We start from the raw sequence: 25,815 nt of genomic DNA on the forward strand, positions 1-25,815 counted from the left end.
CCCTTCGTATCATTTAAATTGTACTCATATAATAGAAAGTATGTATAAAAACCAACTTTTACCTAAAAACCTAGATACATAAAGGTTACATTAAGTTAAAGGCGAAAAAATCTGGATAGTATTTAATATATTTGTGTACCTATTTTTATAAGATATGTACCTATTTATTTACTTCATATTTGAATGCCATGAAACAAGATACATACCTAGTTGAAATGCTACAGCAAATAGATATAGTGTTATTTACTCAAAATATTCCACACAAACTAAGTCAAAACTGCACATTGAGTCCGCGCGACATAAATTCCTGGACAAAATTGCGCAAAACAATAAGTCAATAAAAAAATTCGCTAACACAGTTAATTTGTACCGGTGCTCCCTACACGGCTGTGAGATTAAATTTTCAAACGGGTGACGTCCATATTAATTTTTCCGGAGACAATTCGCTTTCATCATCCGGCCGCCACTGTTGCCTTATCGCAAAGTTTATTTATGGGCCTACCTGAATATTATGTTTTTGAACCTAAATTCATGTTGAAGTATATATTTACTGTAGTAAAGCTAGATTGGGTTACTACTACGGGATTACCATTAAGTAGTAATAAGTTAAGTAGGTATATATTTAATGCGCTTCGCGACTTATCTAGCTTCAATATAAACTTAATAACTGCACACAAACTTCTAAGTCAAGCATTTTTCTTTCTTTAATCTCTTCAACAGTGTAGGTACTTATTGTAAGGAGACACAAGAACACATATTTGATAGGTACATAACTTACCAAGGTAAATAATATATGCAGTTTGCACTAAAAGCGGAGATCACTTCACTGACACACTTTTTCTAAAGCAAACTAAAAGTAAGTGTACACGATAGGCCTGTGAAGGTGCAAAAATCCCTTTTTTAACAATTGCAACTCTCTCCCCAACAATAACGCGTTTTGTCCAACTGCAACAAAACAAACTCTCTCTTTACACTTTTTGCCGCCCCGTCACTATAGGATCTAAAAAACTAACATTGCACTTCAAAAAACTCAGTTACTGCACAGACAAGCTATCCGATCGGTCGGACCATCATGACGCTACTAAAAACGGTATTTCTTTATCCAGAAATCTCTTAACGAGGTTAGTTTAGGCAAACTTTTGTGATGTGATTTTTTTTTGTTCGCTTTATTTGGGTCCATGTGAGTCCGTTTGTTATTCCCCTTTAGGAATTCAAAGTGAAGGGTTACTGTTCTCTCTTATTATTGGTGCGCAGGAGCGAGCGTGATGCCACGATTTTGTTAATGTCTTCATATAGTCGAACGAGAACACGTTTGGAAAATAATTTGAATATCAAAATGCAGATGGCTTCTTTCGGAGCCTCGGAGCGCTGAGCTACAAGTTAATTAAGGTTTGCTCATCAATTAAATTATTTTAAATACCAACGTTCATTTTGCAGATTAAGTTCTAATATTAATTTATTGTTCAATTCAAAGGTCTGTCGAACTAATATCAATGTTTATAGTGAACATAATTTAATTTTGATGTTATAACTGATATTAGAAACAATATTGGTATTGATTTTATTTAATTGAAAGTAAGTACTTTCTGAAAGAACTGATATTTAATTCACTACATGTTACTTCCAGTTTTAGACATAATAAATGCTCAGTTTTAACATTTTAAACGAAACATATAGTCTGACAAAAAATGGTAGAATTCAAAAGTGGCAATACTGTAGTGTCGTCAAAATGGGAGGACACTACAGTATTGCCACTTTTTAATTTCTACTCTTTTTTGTCAGAGTTTTCCTTCGGTCCTTTACACAAGTAATAAAACCTACACCAACATTGTTCCTATAAACATTGGACGGACCATAACTACAATGCATAAATCGTTTTCAGTCAAACGCCATATATCCAAATCTGGGACGATGCATTCGTTCAGCGAGCGGATTCACTGAGCGAAACACCAAAATTTATTGGGTTAGTAGTTGCCGTAGGTCGATAAAACTACCCAACCTACAACAAGGCCGTAACTTTAACAAACTAATCGAAAAAAATACGACTCTGCCTATAAAGTAACAGGGTTAACTTTGCCTTGTCTCGCCGATTGACGGAAGAGAGCTAGCAATACGTACTGCAATTTTGTGATATCTTTTTCACTCTTTCAGCTTCGGCGACATACGGACGCTATAGAGCCGAATTAGCATATTTATTGCTAGTTACACGACAAAATAAATTTATCTTAGCCCATTGGGTTCGCGCAGAGCCCTGCTTATTCAGTTTCAGGGTTGGTTGGCGAGCGGGTAGAACGGAAGGCTTAGGTACTTACCTACCATTATCGTCTGAGTTGCAAGTTTGGAGAGGCGTTAATTACATACGGTTCACTTGCATAGTTTTCGTCCTATCATCACATAAATTATAATAGAATATGTTTTGTACCTACATAATTTTCATCTTCCTTCACATTTAAGTACTAAGGAGTTACATAATGTATTTAAAGGTATATTTTGGACACACGTATAGGTTAATTCAGTAGACAGTGAGCACACACAGTGGTATGGTAGGTATGTATATGTAGGTAGGTGTGTACCTACATTTACAATAAGCCATTTGCCATCTCATTTAAACACAAATGCTTAGTGGTCTCATATGACACCCAAGGGAACAAAGTCGACAGAGGGGAGTTGTTAGGTGCTATTTGCACAACATCCCACTATTCTGGCACCCTGCTTTCTTTAGATATAGGTAGAAAATATCTAATTTTACTTAAAATTAAATAAATAATAATCAAGTTCTTTATTTTTCTTATTTACCTAATCAACGGAACGTTTATTTGTGAGCCGCTCTCACGCTTGACCGTTTCCTTGTAGACATATTGTTGCCTCCGCCCGCTCTCCGCTTCACGATGTGCGGGTGTGGCCCTAGCTTTAGAATATCCCTAAGTATCCATTTTATTTGTTTTATGTGCGTTTTCGTCTACGCTTGTTGACAAATTACGATAATATGAAAATGTTAACAAACACAATGTGTCTACTATAGGTACTTACCATGAGTACTATAAGTAGGTACTTACCATAACTTACAAAAGTTACATTTATACATATACACATGCAGAATGTATAGAATGTACTAATTTATGGATTTTATTTGGATTATTTACTAACTATACGTAGGTATGTATTTTATTTCTGAAAAATTACACTAAGTATCTATAATGTATCATATATGTAGGTACGTCCCTATATCTAATTAAAACCCATTTTTTTATTTAGGTACAATAGGCATTCAAGTTTTACCACCTTTAAAATTCCTAACCGCATTTTTTTTTTCATATTAAGCAAGTAAATACTTACCAATATAGGTACTGGATATTACGTTACCAATTTTACATATAAATACTCCCTTACCTAAAACAAAACAAAACAATCATTAGTATTCAAAACAATACTCAGTAAAAATTAAAACATAAATTATAAAATTTACAAAAGGAACAGTTTCAATCCATCAGTATAAATGGGTAGCGCTACCTGCTCGCATATACGAACTCACAAACACATACGCACTTCGTAAACGCCTCTGACGATACCGGTCCGAACGCCGACGGCATACGAATGTATTTCCTAACAACACATCTTCCGTCTTTCATCGGCGCCAAAACATTACATAAATTTATCTCGCTCGTGCCCTCCGAGGCAACTTCACGGCAGACGAGCGCTAGCCAATAAGCGCGCGCCGAGCCATCGCCATATTGAACAGAGCGCCAGAGCTGCCACCTGGACGAACTAATGCGAAAGTAGAGACGCTGATGTTTTCGGTATTGTTTTGCGTGATTTTTCCTTGTTTTTAAATGTTTTCCGAATATTAATTGAGTGAAATATGTGCGTAGGTGTGTGTTTTAGTTATGGTTATCAAAATTTTGGCGTTTTTACGCGAAATTGGTGATGTTATTGAAAGGACGCCGCTCGAAGGAGCCCCAAGCTAAGTTCGGGTCGTGGGATGCTTTATTGTAGAAAACATTCAATATTTATGAATATATTATTTAGAAAATTACTTTAAAAATCAGTGCTAGGTATTGAATTAGAAAATATTTGAATTATTGTTAGGTTCAAATATTTTGTAGTTTAAATTTTTTGTTGAACATGTTTTGAGGTTATTTTTTAAAACAAGTTGTTTGTATTTTTATTAGGTACCTTCTAAAAGTACCTATTGAAAAAAGCTTATAAAACTGAAAATAGTAGTGGTTTGATATTTAGGTTATCATTACTATTTATTTATTAGTCTATTTGGCTTCTTATCAGAACATTAGGTACTGAGAAGGTAGTATTTTGCCTACCTTGTGAAGTAAAATGTTACGTATTTACCATTAATATACATATAGCATGAAATAGTTAGTTTTATTGAATTAGGCACAAGACACTCAAAAAAAAAAGTTCCTATCATTTAGGTATTAGGTAAGCCGCCATGTTTGGTTTCGAATTTATCAAAACCAAAGCTTATTTTACTCAAATACGTGGCCAAATAAAATTATTGTAATACAAAGCATTTATTTAAAGCAATAATTTTATAAATTAAACATTTTTAAGCCCTTTTTTTAGATGTAAAACTAACTTTGAATGCACACAACGTCGCGCGGCCGACGGCGCATGCGTGATGTCAAATCCGCCTCTTCACAGATTTTATAGGCTACCTATTAAATTGAAAAATGCCTTTAATGTAACACGATAAGTAATTTTTACAGAAGCAAATTAATAATAGCATATTATTCTGCACAAGTTAAGTATTGTGATTTTTTTTCTAACATAGGACAGTTAGATTTTTATGATGAAAATTTTTGACAACCATCATTATGGGACATGGGATTAAATAAATGTGTGTTCATAAGAAAGGAAACAAATGTTTGACTGCATTTAAAACACCTGCATTCACTTGCAGCAATGCTACCGTTTTCTCAGCTAAAAGGAAAACATTCAAGCTACCATTTCATTCAAAAGTTTTTATTAGCAGTAGGTGCACATTTTATTCAAGACGTCGTGCTGAAATCAAAGGTGGAGATAAAACTTTGAGTGCACTCGACGCGAAATTGTAGAACTTAGACTGTTGGACGTAACGTAACTGAACTGGGGCTCGGAATCTTAAATAAGACGACGTATATTGTATTTTTAATACCATGGAATGTTGGTGATTCTTTTAAGTGGCGTAAATTAGGTGTAGGTAGTTAGTAAAGGTCACACATATTTATTTATATCTGACTTTATGCGTAGAACACATTTTTAGTGTTGGCTATGCAATTAAGTTGTGCTTATACAAAAGAGAACCATAATTACTCACTTCTACGCATCTAATGTGCCAGAAGAAGAACCACTGAGCAAGCAAAGATTCTAACATTAGTTTAAAATTTATATTTAACTCTAATTATTACTGACTAAGATTTATCATTTATAAATAGTAGGTCCTTACGTAATTTAAATAACAATAAACATTTAAATAAACCCGCTGAAAGGCATTCGTTAAGCGCTTCCGCGCTAGAACAGTGGAGATGCTAACTATTTATACAGTGCACCGCTTGCATTACACAGATAAAATACGCTGCCAAGTTCTTGGGGCAAAAGAAGCGAAACGAAAGGCGAGATTTAGTGTGGAAATTTTGGAAGTAAGCCGGGACTGCGTTTGTGGTGGCTTACATTAATCATGCGATGGAAAAATACCCCCGGCGACTTACGATGGAATTCCGTTGGACGTCCTTATTTAGGTACTTTTTATAATATTTATGTGCCGAATAACCGCTAGTTTTAATGAAAAATATGATTCTCACTTCCCGTTTTAAAGTTTAAAAAAATTGCTAGTCTATGTGAAGATGTGAAAGTAATAAAATCTAGCCCTTTTTCATTCAAATATTATTATATATTGCTTATTTAGTCAACAATACATCAATTTAAACGTGAGCACACGAAATCCAAAAACAAACAAAGCTGTAAATCCGTCCAGAAATTAGCTTAGCACATGTTAAACATTCTAATTTGTACAAACGGGCCGGACCTAAGCCTACTTAAACAAATTTACAGCGATCGTTCCTCGCGAAGGTGACCCAAATTACCATGAAAAAAGTTTAACATCCCTTTATTTCAGAACAAACAGAGGCTGTACGGGAATCCCGTGTAATCCGACCACTTATCACGGCTGCAAAATGCAAATTTCCCGGCCGGCACGCAGCATTACGGGCCGGGATACGTCAGGGATATTGTCAAAGTTCGCTATCGAGGGATACACAGGTTAATCTCAGGTCTAAACTTCACAAGAGGTGGCCTACTCTATTCGCAATTAACACGAGTAAGTATAGTTATTAATGTATATTATATTGTATATAAGGGACAGAAATATACACATATATGCATTTATTAATTTATTATCTTGTACCCGCGACTCCGTCTGTGTAGAATGATATTTTCCAATTATCAAAGGATGGCCTTTGATAATTGGAAGGTAGTTTGAGGCCGTGGATGGCCACGGGACTCAAAGTATCTCTAAAATTTCATCTACTGTGCTCAGAAGCCAGATAATGTTCTGTCACATTTAATAAAAATAGGGATTTCTATTTATATAGGTAACTTTGTTTTTTACTTATGCACAATAAGTATTAAAAGCGCATCAAATTTAATTGCTCATTATATTAATAATTATTCTAAGATCTATTTTAAAGTAAGTATTAGGTACTTATAGCTATCTAATGTGTATTATATTTAATAGGGAGGTGTGTGTAGGTATTTATTTTATTATACATTTTTGTAAGTACTTTATAAAGCAATAAAAGGAAAAACTAAGACTACAGACTAAGAGGAAAAACTGAGAAAACAATTTGGTATTAAAAACTGAGACAAACCATGACATTCCTGGCATTTAACTTAGTTAAGTTAGGTAAAGACATTGAAGAAATATCTCGTTCTCGTGACGACGACAAAGCTAAGAGTGATAATCGCTAGGGTTCTGCACTTCTGCAAAATGACAATATAAATAATAAATAATAAATAAATATTATAGGACATTTTTTTTACACAAATTGACTAAGCCCCACGGTAAGCTCAAGAAGGCTTGTGTTGTGGGTACTCAGACAACGATATATATAATATATAAATACTTAAATACACAGAAAACAACCATGACTCAGGAACAAATATCTGTATCATCATACAAATAAATGCCCTTACCAGGATTCGAACCCGGGACCATCGGCTTCATAGGCAGGGTCACTACCCACTAGGCCAGAGTGGTCGTCAGTATCACGAGTTTCTTTTATATCTTGCATCTAATAAAAATATAATTTTTACGATTAGGTACGTATGTATAAGCCTACTTACGTGGGTTATTTATCAAATCAACTTTAGTTTAGACGTAATCATAGTATGTAGTTATAAACCATTATGGCGGCAGAAAAACCTAACGCGGTGTCACTATCAAAAACAATAAAAATAAAAATAAATTCTAAGCGTATTTTGAATAGGTAGTTAAATAAATAAACATAGCCACGTTTCTACATTCATATAACAAATTAAAAAATATTTTATATTTATTTATCCAACTTTATATTTTCCACTAAGTATTTTAGTTCGAAACAAATTCTCCGGACCCATTTCCAAGCGCTCAGCATGCTCGAATGCTTTCCCTCGACGCCAAAAATAAAAAGCTAGCAAGTGATTTTTCGCGTTCGCCGATAATGAACAATAGGTAGCGTGTGCAGACGCTGTTAGCACTTGCGCATTTTCAATTCTCCCTTCACATTATTGATTGTGTTCTGAGAAAAACTTGGCACGCCTATACGTCAACACGTGTTAAGCGTGCCCTGGAGTCATTATTTGATTATCGAAGTGTAACTCGCAGCTTTTCTCATTAGAGAAATATTTCTATCGCCTTTTCTTAACATTTATGACCTGCTCAATGAGATTTAACGAAACGCGAGCTAAACCAACCTTATTTACTTCATGGATTATGACTTTATATTTTTTTAAACAAACTTGTGTAACGTTAACTGGACATTACAAATCATTTTTTTTTTCTAACATAACTTGGCATCTATTGATGAAGTTAAACAAAAAATAAACTAATTACCTATTCCTAGTTTTTAATCTCTCACATGTCATCTTTAAAGGCCATATTTTATAATTGAGTAGAGATATAAATCTACAACTCTCAAATTATGCTATATGTCTATTTGATTAAATAAACTCACAGCAAATGTTTCTATTTACTCTCAGTTACTATTACCAAAAAGAATAGATAGTCTAGAGGGCTATTGTCAAAGTAAATTTTGTAGTCACGGTACATTTACTGCCATCTATCGACACACGATTAAAACTTAAAATAAAATTGAAAATGTATAAATTAATCAAAATATGTTTAGGGATAAATGATTTTAAATTTTTATTGTTCCACACTGACCCATGTTCTTTCACTGATATGTGTTAAAATTGTTAAATATCAAACGGTGTCGCCAACGCCATCTAGCCGAGAATAGGCCAAAGGTATATGGCGCCATCTATTCGAGAATGACTTTTTCTTGACATCCGAGGCACGTTTTTTTCTTAGACTTTATTTATCTTATACGGAGTTACTATATCTTTGCTATTACACATTCGTGGGTAAGAACGTGCATCATATGGACACATGCTCATTACGTATGAGGCACGGTACAATGGCATTTACCCTATTGCGCTATTTGTGACGTTCCACGAAAAAGGTACCTTATGGCGGCCGGCGCTTACGTCGCATAGCGCCGCAATAATATTGGAGCGGCATAAATAATAGCGTAAGCGCCAACCGCCATAAGGTACCTTTACCCGTGGGACGTCACATTTGTTCTTCCAAAGTTTAAACGTGACCAACCCAACCTTTCACAAGTATTCACATTTAAATATGTATATATGACTTCTATTACACACCACAAAATTCATTGATAGCCAAGCGTTTGACCTGATTTAAAATGATGTGTCAATTTAAATTAATAAGCCCGATTACAGCGTTGTATGATATTTTGTTTTAAAGCTTTAAATAAATTATCGCGAGTTCACAAGAAATACTTGACAAGTAGGCGGCCGTTGATAACTCGAAAAGGAATTGCCTACATTTATTTTTAAAAGTGTAAATTACTTTAAAAATTAGAAGCTTAGGTAATTGATACGTACCTATACCAAGAAATGTCATATGTGTCTTTTAACTTCCAACTCCATTCCATTCTACCGTAATCTACGTAAATCCATTCAACCCTCTCGGCAAATATCTATCCTCTTACCTTTTCTTAACACCAAAATCGCATAATCTGACACATATATGGATTTACCCGAGTTTGAAATTAAGCGACTCATATGCAGGTTAATGCCTCTGATTATAACGACATACTTATCTTTAAAGACTTATAACAACATAGTATAGAGGTTAATATCAAGGCTAGCTATCTAAACAGTGTCAAAAAGCCCAATTAGTCTTTCCACGCTACTTTAATCCGTCATAATTCAGGCAAATCTCGACTGTTTATGCGACTCCAAATCCCGCCGCTTTCACAACCGGGCGTTAATAAGATTATACCGTCAACGTGTTTCCGATTAAACCTGTGGCCTTATTCATATTTAAACTATCAGAATCATACTGAAATTGTTTTCATTTTGCTTTAGCTTACTCTAGAGCGCAGTACGTTTAAGTGCGAGTGCGATGTACTGTTTCATATTGAATTGATGCCTAGATTTTTCTATTGGCGTTGAATTTTCGTTTCTGAATGTCTTTAGTACGGTCAGATACTACTACGGATGAAATACACACATGTGTTACAGAAGAATTAGGTAACTAGTTGGTAAAAAGCCGTTGCTCTCAATTTAGGTCACACATAAATCAATAGATGCTTATGTTAGTGTGAAACGAATGTAGAAAAAGCTTCGTAGAGTTTGTAATAAAGTGTTTAAATAATGTTATTGGATTTCTTTAGAACTGGTTCAATATTAGGTGTAAAATGATATTTTGGTTACTGAATAAAGAACGATCATAAAAATATAAGTGCCTCTCAATATTCCATACACTTAGGTATATCTTTCAACAACCCATTACAATAGGTATATAAATAAGCGTTACTCACTAATTACTCTGAAAACATGTGTGATTGACAGATGGCTATCTCCCGGTGAATAATTAATGAATAATATGATAATTGCATCACTGTTTATTTTAACAAACTGTCATGTGGCTCGTATAAATCACAAGATATCAAAGCAAATTAGATAACTACTAAAACTTTAGAGTGCTTTGAGGACTGCTTCATACTTATAAATATATTTTAGAGATAGCATAATACATAATATAGGTACATATTACGTAGGTATATTTATTTATTTAAAGTTTATTGCACAAAATATATTCATATTCATTTTATTGGTAGTATTCAATATATATATATATACATCAATGTACAATTGGTGTAGAGAGAAAACATGTTTTATAAGTATACTGTAGGTATATATTATACCACAATATGTGTAACATATTTTTTAAGTAAGTATATGATATGATACCAGCCAATTAAGTATTTTATATGTTATGCAACTTCAAAAAATATTTCTCAAAATATAAAAAAAGCTTATTTGAGCGTAAGGTTTACTCGGGTAATTCCGAATGTCGAAAACTGTCGGATAATTCCGAAAAGAGACTTTTATTATGATGGAATTTAGGGTGATTTTCATCTAAATTTCGGAATTATCCGACATTCGGTATTACCCGAATACACCTTATAAGAATAAAAATAATAATTATATAGGCATGGTTTGTCAGTACTGACGGTATTTATGAAATTAGTTACAATAATAAAAGGAAAGTTAGGTATTGCTCTGTATATAGGTACCCACCAGATGCTGCACTCTAGAAAACTACACGTTACACGAGAAATGAAGCGCTTCCAGACCGATCGTATGAACACGATACAATTTAAGGCCCGTCTCATTATCAGATAATAACAAATCGTTTAAGGGCCTACGTACACAGCGGGAAATGAGCGAGCGTTAAACCTGCTTATGCGAAAGCACGCACACACAAATCTACTTAACGTACGCCCGTAATGTACCTAAACGTATTTACAAATTTACAATATTTCTGGCGATAAATTGGCCCACTAAATTTGGCCTCTTTAGCCAGGTGAACGCATATCTGCATATTTATGTTGCAGGGAAGCCTCCTTAAGGGGAGCAGACGCTTAAAAACGGGAGGAAATGCGTTTTTTCCACCGCGAGTTTTAACAAGATCCGCGTTATTTATGCCTCAGCTAGGGGATCCTGGAGATTTATCGGGAGCCGTGACTGATCGGAGGACTCGGTTTAGAATACGGTTGAGCCGAATTTAAATTGGCTGTTTTATGGATATCAGTGGTGAGCATCTTAGATACCGAGTATCAGCTTTCATGATGAGAATCTAGATTCGTTTTGCGTTTACAAATAATTTATATTGCTATATTAAAGCACATACAATGCCGGGATAAAGCGAGGAAGAAGAGTAAAGCACATACAAAATAAGACTTTATTAATGCAATAGGTATATTACCTACATAGTGTAATCGAATTAGAATACGCACCAAAAGTGTAGATCATTCTCTAAAAGCATAACAAAAATATACAAAGTCCCTGTATACCGGGTGTGGCCTGTAATATGAGCAAAAAAATTAACTGTCGGCTGTACTCCTCATACTGATCAACATTTATTCATCGACTTTTAAAAATAATTTGTAGTTTGATTTTTAATACATTTTAAAGGTTATGCAAAGACGCAATGTATTGCGAATTTTGTTATGTTTAAGGCTTGACAAGCAACGACAATCACAATGATATGGCGTGGCGATGGCGTCCATTGAAGATACTTTATAATTAGACAGAATACTTTATAATTTTTAAAAGTTGTTGAACAAAAGTGTCGCCGTTTGAGGAGTACCATCTATGTTTTTTGCTCGTGTTACACCACACCCGGTATAGAACAATTAAGCTGTGTAGAAGAATATAATGTACCTTACCTACTATACAGCCTAATTAATATTCTACCGCTGAGCAAAGACCTCCCTATTTTTTCCTATAACGATTAGAACCCATAGTAACTAAAATAAAATCTAGCAATTAAAATCATCATTATCATCATAAAACAATGACAAAGAAATTTCAGGGTTAAAAGTCATCCATAAACATTAGAGACCGATAAGGCTTATGTCACAACAATTAACTCTTATCATTGGATCGTTCATCACTCACAGTTAATGATACAAGCGATCTGTCACATATTTACCTATTTTATATATTTAGTGAGATGTCCAGAATACTGTGACCCGATAAATACTGATTAATTCGTCTATATTCTAGTCAAGTGAGGGGTCAAGTCAGACTGGACCCTTATCGGCATGCGAATCTGTCAAAGGTGAAGACGGGTCAGTTTGATAAGCGATGCGTTGGCAACTGTAATAGTTGTGATTGTGATTATTTTATTCCTCGTTAATATAAAGTTCCGTAAACATTATTCAATTAGTCAACTTTTAACTTAGCTACAGTAAGATCTATCATCAAATATATCGGAGCGGCCAAGGTGTTCACAATATCTGAACAAGCACTCTAATGGTTTGACAATAGACGCGTGCTCAGACATTTGTGAGCAGCTTGATCGCTCCGCTATATCTGATGGCGACTGTATTTAAGTATGTACAAAATGTTTCTTTAAAACAAGCACTCTAATGGTTTGACAATAGACGCGTGCTCAGATATTTGTGAGCAGCTTGATCGCTCCGCTATATCTGATGGCGACTGTATTTAAGTATGTACAAAATGCCGCTTAAGGACTAATTTCATTCGTATCGTATAATAAGATAAGTGAAAAAATAATTTACTATTAAATTTAGGTTTTAACAAAATTTTTGAAGTTATATTTCATCATTAGGTAGGTATTAATTTCAAAACTCAAATGAGCATAGTTACTAAGCACTATTTATAGTACCTACTTAATTTTATAGGTATGTACCCAGCAGGTTAATAGCCATAAATATTTGCAGTCAGACACACAGACATACACTTTTATTAAAATACATCTACTTGTATAAAAAAAGATTATATCTAGGTGCCTACCTAAAAAAAGATAAAACACTAACCTAATGAGTTATAGAGATATTTGGTTGAATATTAAAATAGTAAAAAATCGTCTAATTACAGCAACATTAAATATTAATAATGATTCAAAGTTCAATTAATTACTAAGAGTATCTAGAAAACCTATGAAGAAATAAAACCATGGTCAAATACACAACGGGGAACAATTAATTACCAAGACAAAGGAAATGTTCATTAAACCCGCGGCGACAACTAATTACAAACTAGCTTACTCGGCTAATTATAAACTAGTTCAATACAAAAACATAACTATAGGTAAGTACTTTTAATAGAATATTAGTATCAATTATTTTTCACCACACCAGCTCGGAAACTGATAGGAAAGTTGCATTTCATTCACATGTGAGGCAAAGTAATTAAATAGAAATTTTGAGTTGTTTTCTTATGTTTGCTGGTAGAATTGACTTAAATAATGATTTTTTATGATAAATATAATAACATTCATTTGAATTTGATTTGTTTTGATTTTGTTTGATATTTTACATTTCATATTTGCTTCGGGTTGTCGGGTGAAAAATTTTGTGTTTCACTTGGGAGCAAATTTTGTTTAACCCTCGTGCTTTGAAACCCTCGCAACGCTCAAGTCAAATATCAAATATCAAATATCAACATTTATTCAGCAAATAGGCCACAAGGGCACTTTTACACGTCAACATTGAATTTACATAAAAGCAAAAATAATAACATCAACAATTTTATAAATTAAAACTAACAATTCAATCTAACGTATTACAATTACTAAGAGATGTATATGGTCTCTTAATGTCGAATTACATACAAAATACAGATAAAAAAACACACACAAAAAATCTATAATATTTAGAGGTGTAAATGTCTCTAGGTGTCAGAACTATAAGATTATATAGTTTATCAAGTTATCCTTAGAGATGTATAGGGTCTCCAAGAGTCAATATCCTGTATAATTAATACATTCATTAAAAGAAAAGAAACATACGAGAACAGAATGAGGCGTCTCACTGTAATTAATTAATAAAAGTTACTAAGTATAATAGCTCGTGTTAGCTTAACAGACCAGTCTCCACAAACAGCACCCGTTCACGAGTATGACGCGTATCTCAGCCATCGCCTCCCTCAACCTTCATTCGGGAAAGTGGCGACCCGATCAACAACGCCACCGTAAGCAAAGACTTTTAAGCGAGCATGACATGTTCAAGCTACCGGCAAGATTCCATTTTTCAAACCACTTGCTACGCTCGTGGTTCAATTTTGGAATCATTCGCTTGCTCGGGTATCAATATTAGCACGAGCGGTAAAACAACAACTTTGCCCCCTTGTAAAACAAATAACTATTATTTGCTATAGTTTTTGAAATTATTAATGCAAAAACATATACCTATAACCTTTCGGTCAACAGATTATAAAAGATTGTCTGTTTTATATTAGTCTTCATATTATTAATATCAAAAGCAAATATTAGAGGATTTTAGAGATAATAAAGTCAATGACTTACTTGTAGAAGAGGATATAATTATTTTCACTAAAAATTGTAAATTATTAAATAGGTACCTACTAGGAAATTCGTAAGAAATTCGAAAACGTACTGAAGTTAATGTAGGTAAATATATTAAATTTAGTTTAAAGCGAACAATTTTTTGGCTTAACTCGAGATTTCCCGACTAAGCCCAGACGGGAAAAAAGTAGCGCGGATATTTACAAGGCTTAAATAAAAGTTGTTCTGCTAAAAGAACGCGCAAGTGGTTTGCTGCAGACGCCAACCAAAAGCCTATTCCAGATAAAAAACAAAATAAAATTCGCCACTGACAATTTGAAACAATCGGCTCCAAACGATATTAAAAATAAAGTGCGCGAACATTGTAATACCATCTTGCTGAGCACAACAATCGATGCAGAATGCAACACATGTCACTTGTGTCGATATGCATAAACGATTCCTATGAATTATGTAAAGGCTTTGCCGGCCACGGGTGTTGGCCGACAATGAACAAAATGTCCATACGAACGACTAAAAAACAACGCGAAGCTGAACATAACCTAATAACGTCATGTCACGTAACATCCGAATTGGCCGTCGTTCCAAATTCGAACCCAATTTAACCCCCGATGTTGCCGGTTAGAAATTGTATTCCAAATTTGAATTTTAATAAAACAATACCGTGCTCGTGTATTCATGCATCACATCAGGGCTTGTTTGCACGGCCTCTGTGCTCGCAATTTACGTCTCTCGCGGGAGACGAAGAGTAATGTCGACGGGGAGAAAAAAAAAGTTCGCTACGAGTTGGTCGACAAGTTCAGCCAATTATAACTGACAAGCGGCGCAGGCGCGGCCGCCTCAATTTCAAGCCTTCGAGCAACAAGCTTTAGCATGGCTACGGGACATGTTTTTTTTGTCATTACCATCACTAACGAAGCTAGACGCGTTTAAGAATAACATGAATTTTAATTATGTACCGTTCAGAAACTAATGATCGCTAGTGGAAACTCTAATCACTCTAACAAGCACCATATAAGTAAATCTAGCACCAGCAAGAAACCCGCTTCTAGAAAATAAAACACAAATGAATCCTAAAATTAATTATTAATAAAACCCGCATCAGAATGCACCAGCACCTTGCTTATAAAGTTGAAAAAGTCTCGAAATGAATCACGGCTTGCGTTGCCCGTGAAATATTACACCGACGCTGGCACCATAAAGCAACGGTGTGGCAGAGGCGATACTACGATAGCGACAGGACCGACAGACACCACAGACTCGCCTCTCTGATCACCCGATACAGGATGATCCCTAAACAAAACCTTGAAATCGATTTTTGAATAATTTTCGGACGCATCAGAAACATATTGGGATATATGAGACATCGTATTTGAGTTACCTTGGTAAATCTGTACCGACAAGTTGCGGAAAAAATCCAAAAAGTTCTCGGAAATTTCAGGAAAACATCACAGGAAACAAAAGAAACTTTCATCTGAAAAGGGATAATTTCGATTTCGGTACAAAATAATAAGTTCCCGAAAAATTTCCATGTAGAAATTTCACAATTTCGGAAACTTTTAGACGCTATATGAGTAGTTGCCTGCCTGTTTTCGCTAAAGCGATACCAAACCAAAAAGAAATACATTGGTCCTGAAACCGTGCCTTACAATAAGTACATAGGTAGGTACTTTAGGTAGTAGTACTACATTTCACATTTGGATAAACAAACTTGTAGATGGTAATAATGTTTCACATTGGCATAAATATCTACAAAAGTTCAGTTAGGATTGTCTTCAATACTACATTAGTAGCAATTCGTACCCCAGACTACGTAAAGTTTTCAGACCTTTTCATTACCCATTTCATCTAACATACTCTTAAACGCCAACAAGGATGTATTTAGGTAGGGACATTTACCTACTAAGTCTAATGACTTTCAACATTTTTTTTTGGATTAATTATAATCACATAATTTTACTTAAAAACATCAGCCTATACCCAGTAAGAAACCGCGTGAAATGCATAATAAAATAATCTTGCAACAAAATTAATTCCAAAACGGTGCCTCCTGTATACAACTCCCACATATTTTACTCACCAACACAGCGACGTAATGAAGCAATTATATATCGATATTTTTATGCATAAAATGCTTGGCGGATATCTGGTCGGGCCGCGCCACGGAACGCAGAAATAAAACAATATAAAGTCGGGTTATTGTTGCCGGGGCTCGGGTGGGTGTGTGCTGTGCCGTCTCCGTTATCGAGCTTTTAACCCGACGCGCGACAACCCGCGACATCGACACGATTTATCGCCTCACTAGCCCACTTCTCATTCCTACTTCCCCAACCGAATAAATTCCGTATCAACTACTGAAATGATTAACGAAATTATGATCAAAAATTTCCTAAGAAGAATTACCATACTTTATATCTGGGGATTCCGATTATATTAAGGTTAAACGAATGTCGTTTTCTCATCGTTCGTGACGTTTACGTTATTAGTTAACACTTTAAAAATGCGGACGCCTCGCTTCGGCGAACCTTTAAGACGTTAACAGGCGTCCCTGCCACATACTTCACTGCATACAATTACTGCTTGTTGTTCTTTTCACGCGTGTCTCGTAGTTGATGTGTGGGAGCGGGAGAGTTTGGTTCTGCAATGGAGACGTTTTGTCCGAGTGCTTTATGCTTGTCGTTGCGACATCGATTGAGCTGGGTCGTCCGTCAAGCGCGCTCTAGTTTATGCCCTTTCTTGAATAATACTTACACGTACACATGAATTTATAGGTCGGTGAACCCATGAACAATAGAGTAACGTAACACAGCACACCGTCCAAAATGTATTTTATAAAGGTTAATTCCTAAAGATAAAATATAAAATAAGAATAGTTAAAGGAGCGTGCCTATACAATAGTTGGGTAAGTTTGTTCAGCCCGGCTTTAGTTAACTCGTAGCCTCGGATTTATGTGGCGAACTTTGAACTTAATTCTTTGCCAGTGATACTGACTTCCCTTTTCTGCGATGTGCAATTGTTTTCTTAGGTTTTTTTTATAAATTTTATAGTTACGTTTCTGGTAACAATGCAATGGTTAGACTATTCATTTCGTAAGAAACTTGAATGTAGAACAATGGTATACCTAGGTTTGTTAATTAGAAATTGGTTTTTATCAACAATATGTTGATTTTTTAGTTGTTTAGTCAGATAAGGTAGGTACACAGTTTAGTAATAGTCATTAGTAGGACTCTATACAAAAAATATCAAAATTTGGTAAATATGTACCTATGGGTATATTCTTTTTATAATATCAGGTGAACTCTTGGCTTGAGCTCGTGGAGTGAAAAAAGTTCACGTGATGGTATGAGCTCCAACTGTATCAACAAATTTTGAACGATTCACTTTGTTCTATTTTTTATTTCATATAATCTTTCTTAGAAAATTAAAATGATTACAGTCCTCTGTGTGGACCTACCTAGGCATAAATGAAAAAAAATCCACATGAATTCTAAATGTGACTTGTTCTAAAACGACGCCATTATCAAACCCTTCTAAAATGGAACATAGCCGATCGATACATTATCGTGCACCGTTAACAGTAAGGCACACTTTCATTCCCTGCCCTGATAAGATGCCCGAATACTGGACATTTATCTTCAAGATTAATGAGCCAATTTTCTTAGTTGCCCATAAAAAGAATCGCTAGGCCGACCTCGGCCGCCGTCACTGTCACTTGTGGGTTAACTTTCAGTAGGCTAACGTATAAGTTTTGTGGGAGTTAGAACAAATATAATTCTTATTCTTGACGACCGGTCTGGCCTAGTGGGTAGTGACCCTGCCTGCGAAGCCGATGGTCCTGGGTTCGAATCCCAGTAAGGGCATTTATTTGTATGATGATACAGATATTTGTTCCTGAGTCATGGGTGTTTTCTATGTATTTAAGTATGTATTTGTATATTATATATATCGTTGTCTGAGTACCCACAACACAAGCCTTCTTGAGCTTACTGTGGGACTTAGTCAATCTGTGTAAGAATGTCCTAAAATATTTATTTATTTATTTATTTATTTATTTATTTATTCCGCAAATTATACGACATTTTCATCCCATTGTACGAAAAAAACGGGATATATGTAAAAAAAAAAAATAGTTGTCTTGAGTATTGCGATTGTATTTTCCCATAAGGCGTGTACTTATTGCATTTATATGTTTTATTTATTGAATTACCCACCTAGAAGAACCCCTCTCCCCCCCCCCCTAACCCTGCACGATGAATAAAGAAACTAATTTATTAGTTCTTCGTGTGAATTTAACAAAATCCGTAAATAATAAACCGCAAATGAATATTTATCGTATCTACACAACCGGTGGCGCCTGACACACATTCAATACCTAACATTATCTAAGAAATTTATGCATTAAAATGACAGCCACATAATTTACAGCACTAAGTACTTGTCAGTAAAAGCTACCTAATACTGGCAATTATCTTAATCACCCGTCTCGCTTACACCTGTATCGCAATTTTAAATTATTACCAAGTAAACTGTCACAGGAAATTATTTATTACGACCATTGTCCTTAAGGGAGTCTGGGCGTGATAAATAAGGAAGTAATTTTAAATTCGAAATAATAATTATGCCAAAAGAATTCTTCCCCCGTCCCTTGGGAAAGATAATAAGGAGCAAAATGGATTAAAGTGTCAAAGGTGAAATAAAACATCCTGTATTTGAGAATGTCTGTATAACGTCATCCAACGAATAACCAAATAGGCTGCTTCTTTACCGAACCGTGTATCTATCGCTTTCGGTGTTGTGAAAAACTGAATTTTATTGTGTACGTGGCTAGGTTGCTTTTACAAAAATACAATTTAGAAGGCTTAAGCTTTTTAGACCACGTAATCCACCCTGTACCTACAGCCAAACATATTAAGTTGCTTTTTTATTATTTTAGATGTAAGTAGGTACTTACAGGTTGTATTAATGTAAATGAACCTATAAGATAGAATATTAAATGTTTAATCGGGATTGATTACCATAATATATGATTGTCATAACAACAAACACCTTTACCTAAGTATCTACGCATTCCGAAACTGTCAAAGTGTCTAACAAAAATCGATACATTTTGCAAAATTCGCTGATTACATAAGGCTTAAAACCGTATGTTACTCACGGTGGGCCGTATTAGCATTTAGAACGGTAAGTAAACATAGTAGACGGTCGTGAATGGAGCCGGGTTTACGTCCTTTATGACTGGCTTTATGACTTGTTAAGCGAAACCGCTCGTAAACTTAGGGTCAACCTTTTTATGAACGATTTTTTAAACGGTTACGTTTTGTTTATACTGTAGTTTTATGAGCTGTTAAATAAATTTTATTGACTCTAATTAGGTTATTTGGTTTTAAAGCTTGTTTTGGCAAAGTTAATTGTGTTTACATATTTTTTACAAGAAAGGAACTCATTCTCCGATAACAGAATGCAGTTTCAAGTATTATGTACATATATAGGTGTTAAATATAACAAGCTGGACTTGTTATACCTTGATAAGTTTAAAATATTAAATAAGTTAATTATGTAGCTATATCGTACATTCAATTGGAGTTTCAAAAGTGCGGTCTGAGGGACAGAATTGTGTGATGTACATAAACTAGATTTGATTGTTTAGGTACTTTCTTTTAATTTTGTTAATAGAAAGAAAAAATCTTTTGAATTTATGTATTTACGACGAAATATATTAAATAAGTTAGTCACATCGTAAATTCAATAAAAGTTCCGTATTGTGTACCTGTTATCTTCTAAATTTATTTACGATTTTTTTTTTATATTTTGTCATAATTGGGCACTATATCACCTACAAAATTGTAGTACAAAAACCTTTGTAGGCAATATGTGCGGCGCTTTGTTTTCGCCCACATAAATCCGCCGGTACACGGGCCCGCTAACTTATTTTTGTTCGTACCGCGCAGGATAGATGGATCCAATTCCAAATTATGTCTATCTTGGGAATTAACGGGGATTCCAGTTTATCCAAAAAACGTGCGGGAACTCGGGGAGAGGGGGCATGTTGGAAGTTATTTTGGAATTATGATTCCGGATGCGTGCCGCGGCGTTCGCGCCTCGTTTCGATGTAATATCGGACCGCTGCAATCGTTTAGGTTGCATCGCAGCGACACTGCGCTGAAATGTTTATGGCCCTTCTCTGCTCGGGAATCGTATACTGTTTCACAATTATTTTTCTTAACGTTAAAATATGAATAATGAAGCAGACGAGTACACTCAAGAGCAATAAAATAAAAAGGTAACAAGGTTTTATTTTCTTACTTAATTAAGCTACAACAAAAATAAATACCTCTGGGGTCACCGCTTATTTTCCTATCTCATAATTAAATATAATCAACTTGGGGACGCATAAAAATGCAAAAAGATACGCGGCAGCAATTTTATAAATTTAAACCCTCGGATTCCAAATCCAATTCCAGTACGTTTGCAAATGAAAACGTCTGGCCAAAAATGCAGGACGTGTGTTTTAATAGGGTGTCACCAGGGTTCTTAAGTATTCCACCGGCCCACCCCATAATACTCTCTCCTTAGTCTGCCACGTCCTCCCCTTGATATATTAGTCCCAGTTCGTCGTACATAATTTTGCAGGGTGGTCGGTTGCTCCCTCACTCCCCCGCGGGCGTACAATACGAAGGTTTTGTTTATTGATGTATAATAAATGTGTTAAAAAATTTAATGGCACTTGTTAACGTTGCGAATTGAGTTGTCTAGTGGAGTGAGGACAGTTATTTCCATCCCTTTGATCATTCGTGTTCAAAGGAAGCGTGATCGTGTTTTAAAATATCTATTCGTATGTTTATTTTTAAATGCACGTGTTGATATATAAATCATTACAGACGGAGGATATTTTTATATTCAGTATTAAATTAAAAAAGCTAAACTTTAAGTTAAATTTTAAACACAAAACGTTAATTTGAAACCATAATTTAAAGTTGGTGAAAATTTGGTTTCCAGGTCATGTATCGTTTTTTTAGTGTCATTACTGAAAAAACTGATTAGGTATACGTATAGGTTGAGTGGTTGCCCATATATTCAATATTAAATTAATCTTTAAAAATATAAACAAAGCCTTATAATAGTTGGATCCACAAACCACCGATTTGGTTTCCGCCCCATCGTTTTGTATTGTCATTACTGAAAAAATGATTGTAGCATATACTTAGGTACTTATGTGTAAGAGTACGCACACTATTTGGCTCCGAAACTGATACCCACAGATTACAATAGCGCAGCGCAATCAATATCAGTCCGTGTCTATGCGGTAAAACTTCATTAGCAATACATCGGAGAGCCATACATCTGCCGCGGTCACGTGTTAGCTCCCTGTGTTTGTATATGTTACCATCGAATACACCCATTTTGTATACATATTATGTTTCCACATATATGTATAACGGACTAACATAACTAATATTAAAAAAAATATCCTCAGTTTTCTTTTTAATCATAATAAATTGAACACTAACGTTACGATAAGTCAGATAAATATGTAAGTTTTAAGCCGCCTGAAGTAAAAATTACAAGCCTTTTTTTTCTACACAATAATTAAATCACATACCCAGATTCATCTCATAATAACATGGAACATCACACCAATAATTATTTTATAGATCAAACACTGCTTAAACATTTAATAAGTGCGATAAATATTTAATTTAAATAATTCACTCAAATGCAAATTAGTACTTTAACAAACATATACAGGCACATCCACCTTCATATCCTATATTTAATTTTCAATTTATAGCCTGACAAGTTCTTTTTTAGCCCTGATATAATGTCGCTACAAACAGCTTACATATAGCAACAATACGTGTACGTCATGAATAGTCGGGACAGTGTGTATTGGCATCGTGCAAGAGCGAGTGAGGTATACAATTATGTACATGTGAGTTGTAGAAGTATGTTTCCCAATCGAAACCCAATCGAATCATGTTTAGTTGATAATTAAGTATGAATAATTTACCTATCCGCCATAATTTGATTCTAAATATTCGACCTCCGTATATATATTTACCAGATTCAGTCACTCGTGGTGGTAATGGCTCATTCTTATAATAAATATTTTTGATTATAGCACTAAAGACGCCTTAAATGAGAAAAATAATAATTTAATAATTAATATTCATATTTAGTACAAAACTAACCAGTTTATTACAAACTCACTATGAAAATCAGTACCCGTCATGTCAACAAATAATTTCACAACATTGTTTAATGGAATGCTACTGAATCCCGTATCCTTTTTCTGTCGCAAGTATTTTAATGTATTTAAAATTATTTGTTTAGCATCGGTGTGAATTTTTTTGGGCATTTTGATTGCAAAATCTATTATTATCCTGAAATATTTACAATCATTTTCGATTTGTTTACATCGGTGACATTCAATGACTTTCAATGTCGGATGTCAAACAAAATAATTGCCATTAAAATAAATTAGTTCCATCGAAAATCCGCAACGTGGCGAGGGCTAAAAAGGAACTTGTTAGGCTTTACTTGTACTTATATTAAATCATTGAATTAAAGACATTGCCACCCTTTAAGTTAATTACCTCTGCATAACTTTGTATTCCGATTACCGCGTGACAGATCATCCAAATTAATATGAATGCGTACTCTTAGACAGTTGTGCACCGCAAGACTTACCCGCGGCCCCAACATGTGACATGACAAATACCAACTTAGGGCAAAACTTGCCTAATTTGACTAATGGACGGTAGTTATTGTCTTGGCGAATTAATGTGGTATATTTATTGCATATTGGAGGAGTAACTACATGACATGACGTAGTTAAAATTTATAGCTATAGGCACTTTTAGTTGAACGTTAAGTGTTAAGTGACAGTCGCTTAGTTAGCTATATTTAAAATTATTTTAAATGATTATGTAACTAAATATGTTTATACCTACATATATAGCAAGTCAGCCATTGGTATTGTCACGTTTTTGTAATTGAGCAATAAAATTAATTAGTATCTTTTTGAAACGATATTTACTGTTAATACTAGTATATTTAATTTTATATTTTACGCCTAAAATTACTTAATTGTCTCCCAAAATCTTCATCATTGTATTAAATCAAAGTCAACCACGGCTTGTATCTACATAGACATGTATTTGTTTTTTGTCGATCGAATTAAATTAAAATAGTGATGGGAAAGACGTTAGCGTGTTACTACATTGTAATAAGATAAATAATAATTTAAATATAAAATTTGAATTTTAAAACACTGAGTCATTAGAAAACAGCATAGCGGCCGTACGTCACAGCGCCCACGTCACCGCGTTGCTTTGTTTATGGCGACCCTACGTTGCGAAACGCTGTACAGTCAGCAGCAGAAATTGCTAAGCAGGCGAGGTGTTCAAAATTACCTTGACACGCTCTTCTCTTCTTCCTCGTGTTATCCCGGCATTTCGCCACAGCTCATGGGAGCCTGGGGTCCGCTTGACAACTAACACGCTTGCTGACACGCACTTATTCTGTTAACAATAAAGTCGCGTCAAGATCATTTTGAACACCTGGCTGATGGCCTGCTAAGCAACTTCTGCTGCTGACTGTACACAGCCCATTGTAAACTTACAGTTCATTATATAACTTAGGGCCAGGCAGGGTCAAACGGCGTCCTGTGACAAGTACATAAAATATTTACATTTTAACTTCAAGGAACCTAGAACCACCAGCGGTAGCTTTGAGGGAAGGTGGATCAGGTTTCTTTCTTCCCATTTATGTAGGATTAGGTACTTGAACTATCAATATAGTTAGGACCTAATAATTTTGCATTACATATTAAGTTTTTGACAGTAGAGATACTTAATTTGGGCTCGATTATGTATGTCATTTATTTCCTTTAGGTACATACGATGCTAAAACTTTCGTTGATGTTCTTTGAAACATGTGTAAATAAAGTATTGTATGTTCTTTTTATACAAAGTTAGGTACAATATATGTAATGTTATATTCTACTCTAACATAGATAACGCATGAGATCAGACATTACGCATTTATCTGGATTCCTAAGAAATTGCCCACTTGTATCTGGAAACATTTTATTATAATTACATACCTATCTACCTTATACATATTTTTATTTACATTTTAATAAAAAAAACTCGCTGGAGATCAGATTCACTTTTGAGAGATATTTTAAGAACCTAGGTTTAACTTCCTGTGTTATTTCTGAAGATGAATTAAGAATACTCACTTGATAAGCTTGGGACGGGTTAATTTCTCGTTTATTCTAGCAACAGAACTTGACAAAGAGCTTGAAGTTAGTTACTAGAACAAGTTACCCGGCTGGAGGCATGCGTGCATAAACCATCTGGGCATCCGATTAAATTATTTAACGTCTTCATTCCCCGTGGTGAGCCGTTGCATGCCGGCATGCGGATGTGGGGGTACACGGACGTTGCGTGTACCCAGGGTACCCCGCCTTTACATTTTATAAGGAGCTTAGAGTTTGAATAAAGAATTGCAAATTCAAAATCAGAGGTTGCGTGCAAATGCTAAAATTCTAAAATCGTTTTGAAAAGGTCTGGTATCATTAGCCAGAAAATTGTTAACCCTTTACCAGGCTGACAGTTCAACAATGACAATCTAATGTAAGTCTTACTCATCGAAAATAGAACACATGTTTGAAGTGCCGTATGTGGGAAATATATATCCCTTAGCCTGGTAAAGGGTTAAATTGTTTATTAAGTCAAGAATGTTTAAAGTTTTCAAAAGTAGGTAATATTTATTTTCATTTCAGATGCAGTTTTTGATGCAAGTTGGAAGAGATAAGCCCACAAGCGCTGTTAATAAAAGTTCTAAAAGCAGAGTTCATCAAACAAAAGGTAAACGCAATTCATAAAAATTAAATCTTAATTAACTCCCGGCAATAAAGCATCGCTACATTTAAGAGGGCACTAACTGTAGTATATTTAATATTAAAGATCTCAGGTAAGTGGGAGAGCCTGCAGCTCGCCGATAAGAGCCCCTACCCTCCTAAGCTTTCGGGGGGCGTCTTAAGAGGCGGCCATACTTCAAATTGCGTTTTACTTAGATATCTAGTTTGATTCATTGCCCCCGTTATTGCATAAAAGGGCTTTGATAACATCTATGTGACTTACGTTTATGGTTGATAAAAATTGGTCGGTCCATACTTAAATGCATACCTG

At 34.8% G+C, this 25,815-nt stretch overlaps 1 protein-coding gene and 1 long non-coding RNA gene across 2 annotated transcripts in view; one reads left to right on the plus strand and one right to left on the minus strand.

Moving 5' to 3' along the window:
• Positions 1-25,815, minus strand: part of LOC134674854 (homeotic protein ultrabithorax) — a 133,853-nt gene that overhangs the window by 43,430 nt on the left and 64,608 nt on the right. The gene's annotated exons all lie outside the window — the stretch shown is intronic.
• On the plus strand, positions 4,886-25,802 carry LOC134674936 (uncharacterized). The gene is made up of 4 exons (XR_010099667.1): positions 4,886-5,028; positions 5,560-5,732; positions 6,110-6,310; positions 25,407-25,802. It is a non-coding gene; the product is annotated as an uncharacterized LOC134674936 (long non-coding RNA).

Source organism: Cydia fagiglandana, chromosome 2 (genome assembly GCF_963556715.1).
Source record: "Cydia fagiglandana chromosome 2, ilCydFagi1.1, whole genome shotgun sequence".
NCBI lineage: Eukaryota > Metazoa > Arthropoda > Insecta > Lepidoptera > Tortricidae > Cydia > Cydia fagiglandana.